Source organism: Lissotriton helveticus, chromosome 3_1 (genome assembly GCF_964261635.1).
Source record: "Lissotriton helveticus chromosome 3_1, aLisHel1.1, whole genome shotgun sequence".
Lineage (NCBI taxonomy): Eukaryota > Metazoa > Chordata > Amphibia > Caudata > Salamandridae > Lissotriton > Lissotriton helveticus.
In genome coordinates this window covers 578,291,593-578,311,113 of record NC_136061.1, presented here as the reverse complement: position 1 = coordinate 578,311,113, position 19,521 = coordinate 578,291,593, and the positions used below count along the sequence as shown (strand labels likewise).

At 44.4% G+C, this 19,521-nt stretch overlaps 1 protein-coding gene across 1 annotated transcript in view; it reads left to right on the top strand.

Annotated features, from left to right (window-relative positions):
- The window catches only part of TSPEAR (thrombospondin type laminin G domain and EAR repeats), a 165,369-nt gene that overhangs the window by 40,141 nt on the left and 105,707 nt on the right, over positions 1–19,521 (top strand). The window lies entirely within an intron of this gene.

The window sequence follows — 19,521 nt, the reverse complement described above, 5'->3', positions numbered from 1 at the left end:
CATCTCAATGGCAAATTAATATTAGGCCCTATCTCGGTTATCAAAGCTTAACATTTGGCAGTACTCAGTGAAGTGTCCAAATGTTAGTTGGGAGAGATTGTTTGCTATAGGGCAGTTGTGCAGTGCGCCGCTCTCTCCAGACAGGGGCTTCTTTTCCACCCGGTGTCTGCCGGTACGCTCATGACAAAAAGATATTAAAATGTAAAAAACTGCAGCTAATATATATGGTATGCTATAGGGCATTTGTGCAGCACGCCACTCTCTCCATACAGGGGCTTAATACCTGCATTCCTCGTTGGTCATGTGCTTTCGCTTCGCTTTTGGTTGTTATCTGCTAATGAAATGCATGGCCTTTCCAGATGCTGCCGCCCTTGGTTAACCTAGTATCCTGTTACTAATTGATTTCCGCCCGGCTTTTCTTTGAAATGCTTGTTGTAATTGAAAGCAGTCCCCAAATAACCTTTTTCGTCACTGTTTTTGGCCAAGTTTATTAAATAATAATACACAGTAGAGTCGTGTACCGCATTTTAGAACAGCAGTCATAAAAATGTTGTCCTGAGCACAAAAATGAACTCGAAGAATGCCTCAAACTTCCCTCTCAAAGTTGTTTTAACAGAAGGTGCTCGCGGTATGCTATATGGCAGTTGTGTGGTGAGAGAGTCTCTTCATTCAGGGGCTTAATTTCACCCGGTGTTTGCCGGTACGCTCATGACCAAAACATATTAAAATATAAAATAATACGGCTAATATGTATGATATGCTATAGAGCATTTATGCAGCACGCCACTCTCTCCGTACAGGGGCTTAATAGCTGCATTCCTCCTTGTCACGTGGTTTCGCTTCGCTTTTGGTTTCTCAACTTTGGTATTGTAAATGACACATTTTGTATTTATGTGGCATTGCCTACAGGAAACAAAAATGCTAAAGATTTTAAAAAAAAACCCATAAACAATTCTAAAAGCACAAACTCTAATGCTGCGAGACCTATTGCATTTCCAATGCTTGTCTCATTTGCTAACCTTGTTCTTTGTGTGACGCTTGGATTTTTTGCAACCCCTATGGCTTCAATGACGTGACATTGATGGCAGCACCCCCAGCACCAATGAATCGGACCCTCTGAACACTGACACTTATGAAGCCAGCTGCTGGGTGGGAACATTAGTAACAAGTACCCCAGGTCTCTGTCGCGGATGTATGACATTACAACGCATGCTTTTACATCGCATGCCTTTACAACGAGGTTTTTACATCGCAAACCTTTACAACGCATAGCGCTTTGGGGTGCTGGATAGTGAATAGTTTAATTTACTATTCCAACTTCAGTTTCCCGTGGACACTAGGGAAGGTGATGGATAGTAAATTAAACTTATTCCCTATCCTAGAGCGCCCCCAACGCACTGCGTTGTAATGGTTTGCGTTGTAAAAGTTGCGTCGTAAAGGCACTTCGTGGTAAAAGTTGCGTTGTAAAGGATGTTTCCCCTCTGTCGCATGTCCTCTTTCTATGCTGCTGATATGCTTGGTTTCTGTTGCCCCCTTCAATGGGCAACCGACCCTTTGCTTTCATTCACTGGTCAGAGCGTTTCTTCCTAAAATGGGACAGCATTTACGTCTGTCCAGTTGCCGAGCATTCACCCGTCCTTGAGGTTTGACTGGCCTTTTCCAAATAGAGCTTACTTAGGTAAGGCACACGCCGGATATGGGGTCATCTGATTAAATCGATTGACTCTCGATGAACACCTTCCCACAATTTGCCTTCAGTGGAGTAAGAGTGCCATCCAGTGGTCACATCATCAAAAGTGCAAATTGATACTGTGCAAGTACCACTAAACAGGCATTGGCAAAGTCAGGAAGTTCGGTTTAAATGTGCCACTGCTTGTAGACAAAGACATTCATGAATTCTGTTTACTACATTAAAGCCAGCTCAAAGAGGATAGCTGTTTCTAAGTTCACCTTTGGGCGTGCAAACTTCTTAGAAGCGTAGCATGCATTCCTGGCCTGCTCAACCTTAAGACGCAGGCTCTCAGGCAGTTGATTAAAAAGAATCCTTCTGTATCATATCCATCTCATTAAATCATCTCTCCACTCTCCCTTTACCTCTCTCACAGTCTCTCTATCTGCCGCTACATCTCCATATACATGTCCCGCTCTCTCTAGCTCAAGTCTCTCTATGGCATCTACATCTACTTTGTCTCTTTATCGGTGCATCTTTCTCTACCCCGCAGCACTCTTGCACTCTCTATGCCTAGTCTACCTTTCTATCACTGTCTCTACCTCAGATCTCCCTTACCTCGTCTCTCAATCTGAACTTCACTTTTTTTTCCATTGAAAATTGCTGTACTTTTCCTCCATCTAATTCAGCTCTCTCCCACCTCTTCTCTTTACCTCACCTCTTGCCTTTTACTTAACCCTCTCTACCTCACCACTTCTACCTCACCTCTCACTACCCCATTTTTCTCTCGCTATCTAACATTTTTCACTAACCAGGCTCTCGTTACTCTACCCTTTTGTTCCCACTACCTAACCTCTCAATTTACCTCCCCATTCATTCGCTACTGTGCCTCTATACCTCTCTCACTATTTACCTATTTTCCTTCTGCCTCATTATTCCCACTAGCTTCTTTCTTGCTACCTTAATTTTATGTCTACCTCTTTTTTCTTTTTTCTTTTTTCTATCTCCTATTCTTTGTAATCTCTCTCTGTAGCCCCTTCTTAAACCAACCCTCTGCACCTCACCACCCTCTCTCTCGAAAACTCTATTTTTATGCATGTCTTTGTTTCTTTCACTTCCTCTACACAATTATTCTCCCTGTAAATCACCATATATCTCTACCTTTGTATCAATATCCCCTCTCTTGTTCTACCTAACTAATATCTTTCTACGCCTCCTCTCTAATTCTCTCTGCTACATCAAACTCTTTACCTGACTTGTCTTTCAATAATGCTTCACATCCCCCCATATCTTACCACGCTTTCTCTCGCTGTATTTCCCTCAACCCTCAGTATACCCCACCGTTCTCCCTCTCTCTACTTTTTCGCCTCCTTATCGTCAGCTTACTCTACCTCACTATAAAATCTTACATTTCTCTACATTTCTTCCTCTTTCTACCTCACTGTATTTTGCTTTCTGGCCACCTCGTCTTTTTCTCTTTATTTTACATCTCTCCCTATCTCACTTTTTCTTCATCTTATCTCTGGCTCTACCTGCCTTTGCTTCCTCACTCTCATTCGCCCCTCTCCCCTCTCCTCTCTCCTCTCAGTTCACTTTTACCCATCATTTCTTTTACTCAGCCGAGTCAGAGGTCATGGTTTAGCCAAAGAATTGGACACACAGAAAGAGGAGGGAAGGGTCAAGGCCGAAGAAGAAAAATAAGGAGACAGTAATTGACGAGTGGGTGGCCTATGCTTCTCTCTCCTCGAGTGGGAGCAGTAAGTTGCCCACCAACTCTGTTGTATAAAAGATATTAGGAGGGCCTCTAGCACTCATTACTGCAGCCTCTCTATGGCCGTCCCTCTTGCATTTGTAGGCGTCTAAAGCAACACAGCAAAGAGCAAAATTCTCTTGGTGGCCCTAGAGAACAAATCGAACTTAAATCCCTGCAAGTTCTCAAGGAAGCCCCATAAACACCTGCCACTCTAAACATTTTACAATGTGCATTAAAGTGCATGGCACAAAATTACAAACAACACCTGGTGTACATTACATTATGCCTCCTAATGAATTTATGAATGTGTTCATGTGAGGCCATAAAGAAGCATAAAGTGAACTCCATTTCGAGGTTATATGGTGTTTCCCATTTCTGTAGCAAGTGCAATTTGTACTTCCTCGATATAGTATTTAAATTCAAATCGTCTTGCCCATAGCCTGCTGAGGATTATGTGTTGCATGTATACCAACACTATATTACATGCGTTATATCGCTTTACAATTTTATTCCATCCAGTACAGCATTATACCACAAAACTGTTAGGTAAGTATAGGGTCGTCCGCCAATATATTGCATAACAAAAACACTTAATCTATTACAACTACCCACCAACTATATCACAAGATAAGTATAGTGTAAGTAGATATGGAGGTAATAGTAGTAAATATATTCTTAGCTTGGCTTAAGTAGATATCATAACTTTTTACGTAGATGTTATCAGCCTCAAAAGATAGTGTCATGCAACCAAGAACAGGTACATATAATAGGTGAATAACTTGTTAATTGGGTTAGGTACATGATGTAATGATAAAAATAATATACTTACCACGATGATGATATAATGAGGGGATATATTGGATGCAATATATTTATGGATCAATAGCATTGATTTTGATATAGTGTCCTACAACCATGTCGCCATATCTGGTATTAATCACCTAGTAGCCAAGTGAACTAATATCTTATTCTTATACAAGTCCCTACAGTAAACTGTACATGCATCCATGAATACTGGTAGTGTATGTTCTCATGTTAATTTAAATGGTGTTGTACATCTCACTTGACAAATCCTCATCCTGGTGCAACCCTATTGGATCCTCTTTCCGGCCCACACCCTCATCAAGACGAGGTGCATCATTTACAAAGCCATCATGACCAGCACACCCACTTATCTTGCAGACAAGTTCACCATCTCTGGCTATTCTCAGCACACCCTCAGCCAGGACACCATTAGACTGCAGTTTAAAATGGAAAAAACAAAGCCTTTTCCATCTATGCACAACGATCTTCAACAACATCACATATCCGTTAGTACCCCCCTATCGCTGCTCCAATTTAGGAAAGAGTTGAAGACGTAACTCTTTAGAGAACACTACATCACAATGCATTAACAGTCCACAAACTAGCTACCTTTCCTACAACTCGTTGACTTTATGTGGAACTTTAACTGTCTATAGCAGTCCACAGCCTTTTGGCTAGGTCTGTGCTTTAGAAATACCACATTCATACATACGTTCTTGGCAACCATATTTATCATGTAAGAAAAGGAGACGTGGATATTTCAAAGTATCAAAAGCATGTGGTAGAATCCAAATTAAGTTACTTAAAATGGATTGGTACTTGACTGGCAATACCAAAATACTGACAAGACTTACTTTGACAGGGGGGGAGGAGCCACGCTAGCAACCAAGATGGCCGCGTAGTCTCCCGGCTCCGCCGACCTCCATATCCTGCCAGATCCTGACTATAATACTGATATAACTCCCGACCTCCGTGTGGATGAACCGATGCTCACTCCGATGGTGCAATTCCGAAAACTTAATTCGCTTCGGTGACGGAGCTGTGTCGAGTTGAAGTTTGCGGCCTACTCCAACAGGATAGCCGGGGCCTCGAGTTTTGACTTGGCCGTGTCGCAGTTGAACAACATCGGCCGTGAGGTTCGATCAGGGTCCAGTCTACCACAGTGGAGGTTTTTACTTTGCCCGAACTTGACGGTGCTCATCTCGCCTGATCAACACCGAGTGAGGAGTGACGTGGCACGACAGCGACCGGGGTGGAGGTCCCTGACCCGCGGACCCGGTGGGATCCGGCCGGCGTTCGGTGGGTCGGGGTCTTCGCTCACGGAAGCGAGACAAGTTTGGTTGCCGCAGAAACCGATCAGTCGCCCTCGGATTCCGTCCGCTCTGCTCCTGCCTGTTCCCCCCGGAGAAACCGGGCTCCCCGGGGGAAGTGAACGTGATCGGTGTTGAGTGTGGTGAAATGGTCTGGACGGAGCGTAAGCCGTCGCTGAAGACGGTATTGGAAGCCATTGGGGCGTTCCATTCACATGTGGATGCTCTGATTAATAAAATAATGATGGGCTTATTGGAAATGGAGGACGTAGAACCGGACCCTGTTACGTCTCAGGCATTACCGCAAGCTGCGATTTCAACGACAACCATCCCGACTTTGGGCGAGGACCCCGTGCGACAAGAGGAGCTCCAGCCCTCCGATAGTCTCCTGGAACATCCTGAACGCAGCGTTTTGAACGGATTGATACGTCTATCATTATCGCTGACTTTGAGAGACTTGATTTGCTTACACCTCCCGGAAAATCCTGTGACTGATTATCCTTGGACTTCTGTTCCATCCTTTCTATCTTCAGTGACTGTGCGAGCTTGGAGGAAACTACGTTCGGACTATCCGTCCATGAATGAGTGTTCCTGTGTTGCTGAAGTCCTTGAGATCTTTTTGACTTTGAACTGTTTTGTACTGTATCTATTCAGACTCTTTTTTTACTTTGACTCTCCTGTCGAAGTTATGGTCCCACCGGGAGGGGGTCACGCAATGGTTCGGAAAGGCCAGGGCTGAGAGGGATTGACTGTGGTTGGTATTACGGCCTTAACGGATGTAAAATTAATGGCTGTTGGTCCCACCGGAGGTTGGGAGGTGCATCATGGCTTCCCCTACTTTATTCTCTGTGATTTATATATTATTGCCTTTTCATCTTAGGGGGTGCTAGTCTTTGGCAGTGGGGAAGGTGACCGGGAGCTCGTACGGAAATGCCCTCCCCCACGATTTCTCTTTTCTACTTTTAGAATCTAGTTAGTTGGGGCGACAGGCACGCTGCTACTGGGGGTTAGGCGATAGCCGTTTGCAGGGGTGCAGGGTGGGGGGATGGGTTTATTGTTTTCTTTCTGTTATCGCTCATATGGTTTTTCCTTTTTTTCAATTTATTTTTATTTTTTCCTCTATTAGCAATATTGGCGAAATATCCTGATTTTGTTCTTCAAATTCTAGTGATTGGTTGCCATGATTCTTCTGTTGTTACGATTTTGCGGGTGGGAGGGTCTTGAGAGTCCGCACTTAAATTGTCTGTCGATTGTCTTGCTGCAAATCTCATTCTGTACTCAATAATGCAGACCGCTCAGTGATTCTTCTGTTGCTCTACGTCTATCCTGATGTAGTACCAGTTTCACCCGATTATCATTGTATGTATGTATGGCACCGGATATGTCTATTCCCCTTTTTCCTTGTTTTAAAAATAATAAAAAGATTTACTAAAAAAAAAGACTTACTTTGACAGTATTACCCACAGAAGGAGTGCAGAGATGGGAGAGAACAGTGTGCGCACATCAAGAAAGATTTTTGCATTAGCTCTGTGAAGTCCTCTATCTTTACATTGAAATCATCCATTAGCACCAATATGGTACCTTGAAACTGAATTATGCTGGGTAAAGCACTAAAATGTGTATTATGCTGTATACATACTTGGAGGCCATCATAGTATTGCAGTTACTTAGGGCATTATTAAGAGTTTGACAGACGGGGTCATCCATCACAAATGTGCCGGATGTCTTGTCTGCTCTTATTTGAAGAGCATTATAGCCTATGGCACTTATAGTACAGCAGATGGGATGCCCGTAATGTTTTGATGGAGTATCCCATCTGCCAAACTATAAAAAAGGCCCTTAGTTCTGGCAGATTTCAGTACATTTGTCATATTCTCAAGATCTGCATTAATGGCACTGGATAATTTAGGGTCATAAATGAACTCTAAAAGTGTTGGATACATATATATACCTTCCTCTCAGTCGTAGTGATAAACATGTATTACTTCTAATCATTTACCTTCATTTATGTATTAGTGGTGTTTCCAGTTTAAGCTTACTAAGTAGTGGTGTTTTGGACTAAAGTGTAACATTGAATGCACAGCATATTTCATAATGGAGTGCCCTCCCACTCTGAAAAGACCATTGCAGGTGCAACATGGAACTTTGAAACTTTCATCAAACGAGGGAATTCCAGTTATTCTTGGTGTTTGAAGCTATATTTCTAAACTTGTGCTAATTTAGTGGTCCCACTCTACCATAATGTGGCAGTGTTGGTGATCTCGAGAGAGAGTTCAAGAAGTGTAACTCACCGTCATATGATTGTTGGCCAAATGCATGCCTAGATGCATTTATTATGTCAAAAATTAAATTGACATTGGATTGGTGTACTATGATTCTGCACAAGTATCTATGTTGGGCTTAGATTCCTTTCCATTTAAAAGGGATCTGGCTTGCCTCTAAGGATGGCTATACTCTGTGCCATTTGATTCAAGTCAATTCAATGAAATGAGTGTTTGCAGATATTTGTGCAGTTGCAATCACTGGGTGGTCCGGATCAACGTCCTACCAACGCCGGGGTGCTGAAACTGTAATGCACTACACATCTGGCAGCATGTGGCGCTGTGGTCATCTATGGGGAAAGTGACTGAATGGAAATGCTGACCTATTATCTACGGTGCCTGGGGCAGCTGATGCAAAATCAGCAGGAAAGGCAGCAACAGAAGTTAGTCTACATATATATTCAAAGACTCCATGATGGAACCATAGCATTAAGACATGCAGATGTTGGACAGAAGGGAGAATGTAGCTACTACCTTCCTTCTATGAAAGAAAGATGCCGTGTCAGGTTTGCAAGCATTAAACCATGATATTAGAATGTTTAAATATGGGGGAAGAAATAGGAGGGTTGGAATTGGGAGGAGAGCGACCAAAATCGAACAATAAACTTGTACCAGGAAGAGGCTGGACTCAATTATGGTAACACAATGGTGTATTTTATCATAGCTCTTACCGTCCCAATGTAGGCAAAGAATCTTCATCACTAGTCTTCACCATCCTGAGCCAAGGCTAATGGCCATATGCAAATCAGTCTGACCCTGTGCCTCATGGGAACAGTCCAGCCCGAACTGCCAAGCCATGCCTTCCCTGGACCGGAATCAAGCTTCCTAGGACCGGTTTATGGCATTACAGCCGTCTTCAGCCAGGCTTGCTTGAATCCAGTGCAAAGTGATCAAGGGACTCACAACTGAGCATACCCTGCCAACTTATGGCAAACAAAGCGGTACAAAAGGGGGTGGTGATGGACGGAGCATCTGAACCAATCAAACACTTACACCCAGTCAACAGTTCACCATAAGTTGGCAGGGTATGCTCAGACGTGAGTCCCTTGCTCACTTTGCCATTGGATTCAAGCAAGCCTGGCTGAAGACAGCTGTAATGCCAGAAACCGGTCCTAGGAAGCTTGATTCCGGTCCAGGGAAGGCATGGCTTGGCAGTTCGGGCTGGACTGTTCCCATGAGGCACAGAGTTAGACTGATTTGCATATGGCCATGTCTGAACTGGTGTGGCAGAGTGGGCTAAAGAACGGTGATGGATTAAACCCAGATCTGTTGACTGGGTGTGAGTGTTTGATCGGTTCAGATGGTCCGTCCATCACCCCCCCCCCCCCTTTTGTACCGATTCACTGTTACAGAGGGCACTGCTAATTGGACAGTCAGTAGCACACCAGCCTTACATGCATAATGCTGACCTCAAGGTGAATGCTGGGTTCTGTTAAAGGCAGTAATGCTTTTTTTATGAGCTCTTCCTCCGACTAAACATCTGGAGGTTTTGTTAACTGTTTTTTCTCTGAGCATTGGATGTAAATGCATACAAGTCCACCCATAACACGGGCTAGTGGGCTGCCCTGCTATTTCAGTTTCTAGGCACACTATGTGATAGGGAGCTCGTGTTAAGCTCGCACTGCATCCCACAGTATATGCCGTATGAGCACTGATCGCGTTCTGAGCTTTCAGCTTCATAGAATGTCCTGAGCAGCACCCATCTTGCTGTGTGAGAGAGGGCTAGCCTCACCATCATCATGTCCATGACATTAATTCTTTCCTATTTTGCACATACCAATGCCCTAATGTATTCACTACCTCAGTGATCACTTTAGGTATTATCTAGTACGGAGTGACAACAGAGAAAATCTGGAGCTGCACTCGGCCATGCAATTCTTCAGAAGCCTCCTCCCTATGTCCAATGTAAAGGATGAGGCATTCCTATGATGCCTGGCATTGAGGTTATTAAAACGTGTTTTTTTATTATATTCAACAGCTTTAAAACCATGGCAGGTAGGTGACATTAATAAAGAAATGATTTAATTTATGTGTGTATATGTATGTGTGTATATATATCTATATATATATATATCTATATATATATATATATAGTGTGTATATATATATATATATATATATATATATATATAATATATATATATATATTCACTGAAAAAAAGGTTACAGAGAAGTCGATCCCAAGCGGTCCGCATAGGACCGTTCACAGCCCTCAAGATGAGTGCCACTTGCGGTGTCCCGCAGGGCTCCTCACTTTCCCACCATCTATTTAATCTACACCTCCTCTGTAGTATCCATGTCCTGAAGGAAACAAAAGTGCGCACCTTTAACTATGCAGATGACTTTTAACCCATGTTTTTCATCAGCAACACCCCTGCATCCATCCACGAATTTCAGACTACTATGCTACTCATCTGTGATTGGATGAAATCAATCACTTAAAACTCAATCCAGATAAGACAGAAGTGATCTAGCGGGGGGAACACTGAACCCTTGGAGTCCTCTCTTTTGGCCAAAGGAACTAGGACAGCCTCCCACCCCATCCTATTCTGCCCAAACCTTGGTGATAACAATTAACAGCGATCTCACAATGAAGACCCATTTGGTTCTGTGATTTCAACGTGCTTCTTCAAGTTAAGAAAAATAAGAAAAATCAGTAGATTCCTCACACGGGTAGCCAAAATTCAGGTAGTCTTAACTATGGTAATATTCCACATAGACTATGCCAATTCTCTATATTTTTATATTCCAGCCTACCTAATTAACCAACTACAATTGGTACAGAACCAGGCAGCAAGACTGATTTTTCAGCAAAACAAAGGCCAACATGTCACGCCCCTCATGAGGAAGGTGGGATTTATCATCTTTAAATCCCTGAATGGCAGGAGCCCTACATTTGTTGACAGTCTCACTGAAAGGCACAATCCTACGCGCAATCTGCGATCTGCCCACATGCATCTCTTATCTACCTCCTCCTTCCAACTGAAGCGCTTCGGTGTAACGAGGTTCGCCGTACTAGGCCTCAGATACTAGAACTCCCTGCCTCTCGAAATCAGATCCTGCACAGACCTTTTGAGCTTTAAGAGGCTCCTTAAGACATTGCTGTTTAGACAAGCATACGAATAAAATCCCAGGACTCCGCACTCCTTAGAGCAGTGCCATGAAACCAATCTGGTATACGCCCGCTTTATGAGCAATATTTAAGATAACGTACATAACATAACATAACAGAGACGTTATAGTTAGGCTCAGATTTCACTCGTACACACCATTGAAATTCAGCAGTTATAGTTATATAGTCCCCGCTATGCACTGCTTATGACCTAACATATTAAATCACTCATGACATGGTCAGTGATATCATTGATGCCATCTCAAATTACATCACTGATGACATCATCCAGTATAAGTATTGTGTAAACGTTTCTTAGACTTAAAGATATATACTAAGCTACTGTATAAGTTAAATTACTATTCTTTTTGCAGTACTAATGAGTGATACTATTTCTAACATATGTGACCTGAGTGGTTGTGTGACTGTCTGTAACCATGTGTGAGTGGGTCTATGGGTGTGTGAGTAGCTGTGTGGGTCAATGAGCGGCTATATTGGTGAGCGATTGGCTGTGTGAGTGGTTATACAGGTGAGAGATTGGCTGAGTGAGTTACTTTATGGGTGGATGCGTGGGTGTGTGAGTGACTGTATGAGTGAGTGAGTGGGTATCTGAATGGCTGTATGAGTAAGTGACTGGGTGTGTAAGTGAGTGTATGGGTATGTGAGTGGCTGTTTGAGTGGGTGCTTGGTTAAGTCAGTTAGTGTGTTAATGGCTGTTTTGGAGAGTGAGTGTTTATGTGAATGGCTGTATGGGTGAGTGAGCAGATGTTGGAGTGCTTGTATGGATGTGTGAATGAGTATGTAAGTGGTCGTGTGGGTGTGTGAGTGCTTGTATGGGTGAGTGAGTGGCTGTGGAGAGGCTGTATGAGTGAGTGAGTGGCGTATAAGTGAATAAATGTATGTGTGTGTAGTTGTATGGTTGAGTATGTAGCTGTGTGAGTGACTTTAAGGGTGAGTGACTGCTTGTATGAGTTGCTGTATGGCTGAGTGAATGGTTGGGTGAGTTGCTTTATAGGTGGCTAGGTGGGTGTGTGAGTGGCTCTATGGATGAGTGAGTGGTTGTGTGAGTACTTGTGTGGGTCTGTAAATGGGTATATGTGAGTGGTTGTGTACATGTGTGAGTGGGTGTATGAGAGATTGTATAGGGGTGTGAGTGGTTCTGTGGATGATGTCATGAGTGATGTCATTTGAGATATCATCAATGAGGTCCCTGACCATGTCAGTTTTAAAAATGCTCCAACCAGCTCGGAGCAGACTTCAGATCTTTTTCCCTATGCGAAGTGAAGCTGGCAGTGAAACAGATCTGAATATTGCTCCTTTCCACAGGAAGCAGCATTTTATTTGCTCCCTGTGGGTGGGAGCAATACTGGCAATGAGGATATGGTGGATGCCCTGTGTACCAGGCCACCCACCTTTTCTTGGCTGGGCCCTGGGTATGGGGTCCCCGGGGCTGAAAACAACCAGGGGATGGGAAGGGGCGCACAGGCCGCCCCTTAACTCATTGGCTGGGCCCCAAGAGGGGGGGGGGGTCATGCGGCCCTCTACTTCTTTAGTAAATGGCCTGCGCCAGGGGATGGGGTCCCCTGGCCCGAAATCGGCATGAGTGGGCCACACGGCCACCCCACCTCTTTACACATTGGCCAGGCCCCGGGGAATGGGGCCCTGGGATCGATATAGACCTGGGGAGGGGGCTCTGTGGCCATTCCCCCTTATTAACTTTGGCCAGGCCCTGAGGGTTGAGGTCCCTGGGGCTGAAATTGGCCTGGAAGGGGGTCCGCGGGCCCACCTTCCACATTTTAATAAGGCCGGGCCTCAGGGGATGGGGTCCATGAGTCCAAAATTAGGCCAGGGCAGGGGCCTGCCTGCCCCTCTGCCATAAATATAATGGTAGACCCCGGAGTCTGTGGTCCCTGGAGCCAAAAATGGCCGAGGGAGGGGGACACATGCCCCCCTCCCTACAAAATATGCCAGGTCCTAAGGAATGGGGTCCCCTGGCCAAAAATGACCCACTGAGGAGGGCCCCATGGCCCCTTCTCTACAAAATGTGAAGCGTCCCGCAGGATGGTGTCCCCGGTGCTAAAAGCACCTGGGGAGGGAGCGCGTGGGTTGGATGCATGCTGGAATTTAGAAATTCAGCAGTTATAGTTGGTTATCTCAAGTAACTATAACGTGCGTTCCTAAGGTAACTATATCTTGCACCCTCACCATGTACTGCTAACTACCCCACGTTACATCACTTATAACACCTTCTATGACATCGTTGATAATATCACTGCAACATTTTCTGTAAAATTATTGATAAGAGAACTCTGCATGGTGGGTGCGCGAGTTATAGTTGCCTTAGTGCGCGAGATAGCTATAACTATATCTGCTGAATTTCTAAGGTTTTGTGTGTTTAAAATCTGAACCTAACTGTAACGTCCCTTTAACCTTTGTTTTTTTAGCGAATTTCTAAGGTTTTTTAAAAAAAAATGTACTAACTATAATGCCCCTGTGACCATTGAACCTTTGTTTTTTCCAGGGAAGAAACAAACCAAAACGTTTATATATATATATATATATATATATATATATATATATATATATATATATATATATTATATATATATATATATATATATATATATATATATATATATATATATATATATATATACACACACACACACACACGCACGCACAACTTCTGGGTTGGACCTGTGGGGTTTAGAACAGTTGACCTGCGATTTCACGCATACTTCTACAGCAAATGCCACTAAAAGGTGGCTCCTGCGCCTCTTGACCGTCTCCTAGTTCTCGACTGCGCCTCTGCAGCCACTCGTCCACTGAAAAATGTGGCTCCTGTTGTTGCCATCTTTCGGCAGGGCGTCGAAGTGAAAGCCTGGCGCGCTGTTTTGGCAACATCAGCAGATGCATGTCTGCAGCCGGGACCGAAGGAATCCTGCACCGGTGTCCCCATGAAACCCAAACAAGGTCTCATATCACCCCTGTGGTATAAATAAAATAGCATCTTTTCGCGCTTCCGGACCCAGAAATGTGACAATCTCTCTCCATAAACGGCTGCAGCTGTGTCGGTGCTCCCCGCGCGCTGGCACCCGGCTGACACCCAATGCCGTCTGTACAGTAAATAGCGATTCTCAGAAGCCATTTAAGACCCCGCTCTGCGGGGCCGCCAGGTGAGTACAATAAAGTTCAAACGACGGGGCGCGGGCCCGGATCAAAGGCTCTGTGGTGACTTTGAAGCAAAAGTCAACATGGGCCGGCTTTATGCGGTTGTGAGTAAATATGACCCGGTGCCGATCCCAGCCAGTGAAGGTAGACGCTAGGTGTGTAAGAGAAGAGAGCTTAGAAGCGCCCCTGTGCAGGATGTGGTCGAAACAGCTGTGCGTGAAGGAAGTGCTGGTTTAGAACTAGATGCAGCAGTCGCAAACCTTGTCCTTTTGTTTTCACAGTTTAATCCCCGATTAGACACATGAGTTGCCAAAGATTAAGCTTTGCGAGATGGCTGAATCGGGATTTGTTCTCTTGATTTACTGGGCATCTCTGTGCATTGAGCTCAAGACCTCTCGGACCACTGTATTTATTCTGTGAGCACAGTATCTTCACTGTAGCGCTCTCTGCAGTACACTGTGTATACAGTGTCTTATATACTGACAGCAAGGGGCATAACTATAGTTGTGAATGTCATCAGAGCTGGGTTCAGGTACCACCCATTAGGGTCTATTGACCTCACAATGGAATTTAGCGACGTCACAATAGTGTTCTATGACATCACACACGACTCCAATGCCATCCAAAAAGTGCTGGGCGACTCTGTGTTTTAGTGTTCTCAAAAAACACATTTCAATTCTGTGTACGGTTACATAACACACAAGTTGCATCCCCTATCTGTTTCTGCTTTCTAATCATATGATTTTTGGTAATGCAGACACCTGCGACCCTACTAGTATCACCCTTAGGTGTCAGACACCTTGATGGCGACTCCTTGTGGTGGTCCACATTTTGGGTTGATACATTTCAGGGGATGCATGGACCTCTATAGTCCCAAGGGCGGGGCAACTCCTCTTTGAATTCCACTCATGGGAAATAAAAACCTTTGTTTCTGGTGTGCTGTGCTTGTGGGTAGTTTCAGAATACTTTGGATAGCATCTTAATTTTTGCTGTCCTTGGTTGTAGTAGTTACCATTACGATGGGTCATTTCCAGGTGCTATTGTAAGGCTTCATAGCTTTATCCACTGTCTGAAAATGATTTTCTAAATTCACATTTACTGTAGTCAGGGCGGACTTGGCATCAGTGTGTCTGACCTGGAGGGTTAGCTCAGTTAAGTGTTGCAATCTTGAGGTGCGCAGCAGTACCAGTCATTTGCATATAATTTTGGTCAGGATGTCTGTTTGCCAACAGTGACACTGCAGCTTGTATTGTTTTGGCAATCGTTATTAAACCATGCAGTCTGTTTTGTGCAACTTCAGCATTTCTCAATTGTCCTCAGCATACTGTCTGTGAGGGCATTAGGTGCTGACAGTGGTACTACAGTCTTTAAACTCGATTAAGTCTCCGAGAGGACACCCATAGCAGCCTTTCCTCTCTGTATAATCTCTCTGAGCCCCAGGGCCAGATTACCAGATAGACAAAGTATGCCCCACTCCTTGTAGGGGCCCACGACAACGGATCAAAATAATATTGATTTGATCTTGAAAGAAAATTTCACTCAAGCGTTCTTAAATATTTATACCAAAAGATAGAAAAACATTCAACAACGGTACATTTGGTATTAGGAGGTAATTTGCGAGGGGGCCCCGAAATTTTGACTGCCTAGGGACCTTCACATGGTTTAATCCGGCACTTTTGAACCCAGCTTGTTGCCCACTGTGGTTGTTTTCATATGTGATGTTTTCTACATGTCTTTTGTGATAATATGGGTTAGGTGACCAATAGTGCATTTGAGGAATTATTTTTTCCTGGATCCCCATAGCTGTGTAATTTTAGTAGACTTTTTTTCTTTTAGGTCATATTCAGTTTACCTATTCCCTTAACAGAAGTTGCTGACAGTAAATATATGTGTATATTCCTTACAAATCATGTCATTTTCAAAAATTAAGGTACTACCATACTGTGTCATGTGTGATAATTGGAAATGAGTTCTGAATGGAAATCTGAGATACTATCTTGGGAATGTATGGTCGTTTCACACACTCTTGTAGTTTTGTAATTCCATCCACATATAATCATTTTTTTGAATAGGAATATCATAGTTTAGATTATGCAGTACTTAATTTGGGAAATACACCATCCCACACTTCCTGCCTTTTCCAATCTCTCTAATTCTCTCTTGTAATTTTTTTTATATCTCTGCATTCTCTCGTCACTGTTTTAGCATCTACCTCTTTTTCCTTCCTTCGCCTGTACTGCCTTTATTTCTCTTACTCTGGGTCAAAGTCTCATGATAGAAAAATAAGCCACAGTCTCCAAAACTTTGTGCCGCTGCCCATTACCTGAATTCTCCGATACAAAGTATTACCTGCAATCTCCGATACAAAATAAGCATTTTGTCATGCGTTTTACTGAGTTTAAACAAGTAACAGGCTTTAATGTGCCCCATAGTTTCATAAGCATTAATAGTTGCAGGTGTTGATGGCTATTAACAGTGCATCACTCAGAGTATCTTGGGGTTTATTCGGTAGCCCCTCAGCTTGCAGAAGGCCAGTGGGTGTGGATTTCAATACCACCATTGGCAGAGGTGGCAGGAGTAATGTATTAGACTCTATTCTTGTGCAAGTGTTACATGTTGTGCATTTGGTTGCATCCCTGCATTGCCCAAGGGTTGAGATATTTAGTACTCCATCTTCCCTGGGGGCCCCATGCCTTGACCAAGGACAACGGGGGATATGTCTTTGCTGACCCTTCACTCCACCCCACTCCACCTGGCCAAAAGGGGGAGAGGAGCTTCTTTGTTAAGCTGCTAATCTTGTCCAAGGGTGGAGGGTATGCCATATCCCCATCTTATTTGACCCCATCTCTTGCTAAAGTGTAGGCTTATTGATGCCCCACATCTTTAATGGCAAGGGGTTTTTTGATTTCCCCCACCTTTCTCACAGACTGTGAATATTTGGTAGTCTGCCCCACTGCTCAGTTGCCTGGGTATTTTGTGTCCTTATCCACCTAAGGCGGTGGTAGCATAATGAACCTTTAGTTGCCTCCTACTCCTTGACCAATACAAGCAGCCTTTATAGCCTCGGGGACCACCACTTGTCCGGGGCTAGGCCATGCCCCGGCCTCCTGGACCGTTGTCAGCCACGCGCACTACCACCTCCTCGGGGCAGGCCTTGTGATGACAAAGAAGCCCCCCCTCCTGGAGCAATTAATGGCCCTGGGGTCTGCCACCTCCTAGGGCCGGCTCACTATGCCCCGAGATGCCCACCCTTGGAACATAGTTGTTTGCTGTTTCTTGACGGGAGCTTTTGACCGCTCCTGCCAAACGAGAGCAAACAGTAAGTCCTCTCCCAGCAGGAAAACTGTTCTTGCCTGCTGAGAGCGAACTTTTCATCGGTTTTCCGACCCTCTGTCAAGTTGGCAGGAAAACAGATTAAAGAATTATTCCCACATGCAGGGCGCAGCATTTTTGCTTCTCCCTGCATGCAGGAGCAATCCTGCTCCCACTGGAGGCGGGGAGCCAGCAGGGACCGTGGGGTCATTAAGGCCCCCCTCGGTCCCCAACACTCCATATTGGGTGCCCTGGGTGGGCACGCAATATGGAGTGCCCACCATCACACATACATACAACATAGAAACCATAACTCACACACCAAACGCAAGGTATATGATCTCACAATATTGTTTATACCAATAAATAACAACCACTATAACCTAATGTACTTAAATAACAACACTTACTCAAAACAATAAATAATACTGCATTCATCGCTGCCATAGGGTTAAGGGTATATATAATCTCATGTGTCACATTATTTACAACATTTGGACTTGAACATGAACATTACGTTTGGTGTGTGAGGTGTAGTCTGCATGGCTATTGTGTGAGTTGTGCAAGTGGTGCAGAACTCCGCGGCTCGTGCCATCTTTGGCCTTCATAGGCGAGCGAGAACATCTGGGTTGATGCAGTCGCTCCACTGGCTGCCCATCCGAAAGCGGATTATGTTTAAAACTCTGACCCTGGTGCATAAAGCACTTTCTGGCTCGGGAGCAAGGTATCTGCAGCGTAGGCTTGCCTTTTATTGCCCGGCCCGCTCACTTCGGTCCGAATCTTTGTTCATGGCCGTGGTCCCTCGAGTGAGGAAGGCCCGCACTGGGGGTCGCTCTTTCAGTTTCAGGGCCTCCCAGCTGTGGAACTCCTTGCCTCTCGCCCTTCGCAGTATTCCCAGTCTTCTCCTGTTTAGGAAGAGCCTTAAGACCTGGCTCTTTAACCTCTAGGGTGTTCCTTTTTTTCCTCTGTCTCTGTTTTTATCGTTGTTATGTTTTTTTAATTGCTGAGCTGCCTACATAAAGCGCCGGGACACTCTTTTAGAGTAGCCGTGCGCTATATAAATAAAAGTATAACATAACATAACAGTTATGTTCTGGGGTTCTAAGCATAAGTTGCAATCTTTAGTGGTTGTTGTGTTGCTCCCCGGTGGACATTGATTGAAGTGAGGCCATGTGATCATCATAGCCTATAACATGGCGCTAATTAAGAGGTCCTCAAGCATGCTACTACCCATTGTCCAGAGAGCCAGCCATGTTTATAACCAGTAGTTATGCATGTCCCACTGCATCTGCAATGCCTGATTCCATGGACATGCAGCACGTCGTACTAGGTAGAGTCTCTAACGTTGGTACAGATTCTATAAACCTGCCTAAACAGATGACCTGCAGCAACTGTGCACGGCGCAAAATGCCAGAGCTGGTCTGTAGCACGAAGCCAGAGGTGCTTCAGGCTGAGGGCTGCCTTCTAATGCCTGCGAAACGCAAATCCGGTGCTGCCTGCAGCGGGGCGCACTGCATCCAATCAATTGTCTCAAATCACCCAAAACCCTCCGCCATTTCTCATGATTTAAGCCCTCTACCCCTCTCTAGACATTATCAAACATTGCAGAAAAGAAAGAAGAAAATATTTGTCATTTAACAGAGCTAGACCAGAATTTAAAATTGAAATTCTTTACTCCACTGGTGAAAGGGCTCAAGAGCATATGGACAGCTGATCTGCAGTTCTTCTTTCCTCTACCTTACAGGAGAATCTGGAAAAACATAGAAGGCAACTGCATGTCGGCCCAGGACACCTGAGGGCAAAATCAAGTACCGTAGAATAGCAGGGGGTGTTGTGTGGCGGCGAGTGCTTTCCACCTATCACACTGATGTGTGCAATTGCGCATGCCTACTTGTTACAGAATAGCACAAGGCGTCAATAGCGACACTCTTGAAGCTTACATGTTTATGCCAGTCAATAAGCAGTGGTTTAGTAAAGTCATATTTTTCTGTTTTTTAAATTGCTAAATTATATTTTGCCTGTAAGAGTGATGAGGTATATGACTACTCGTCTTTGTAAAGTTCAGACTT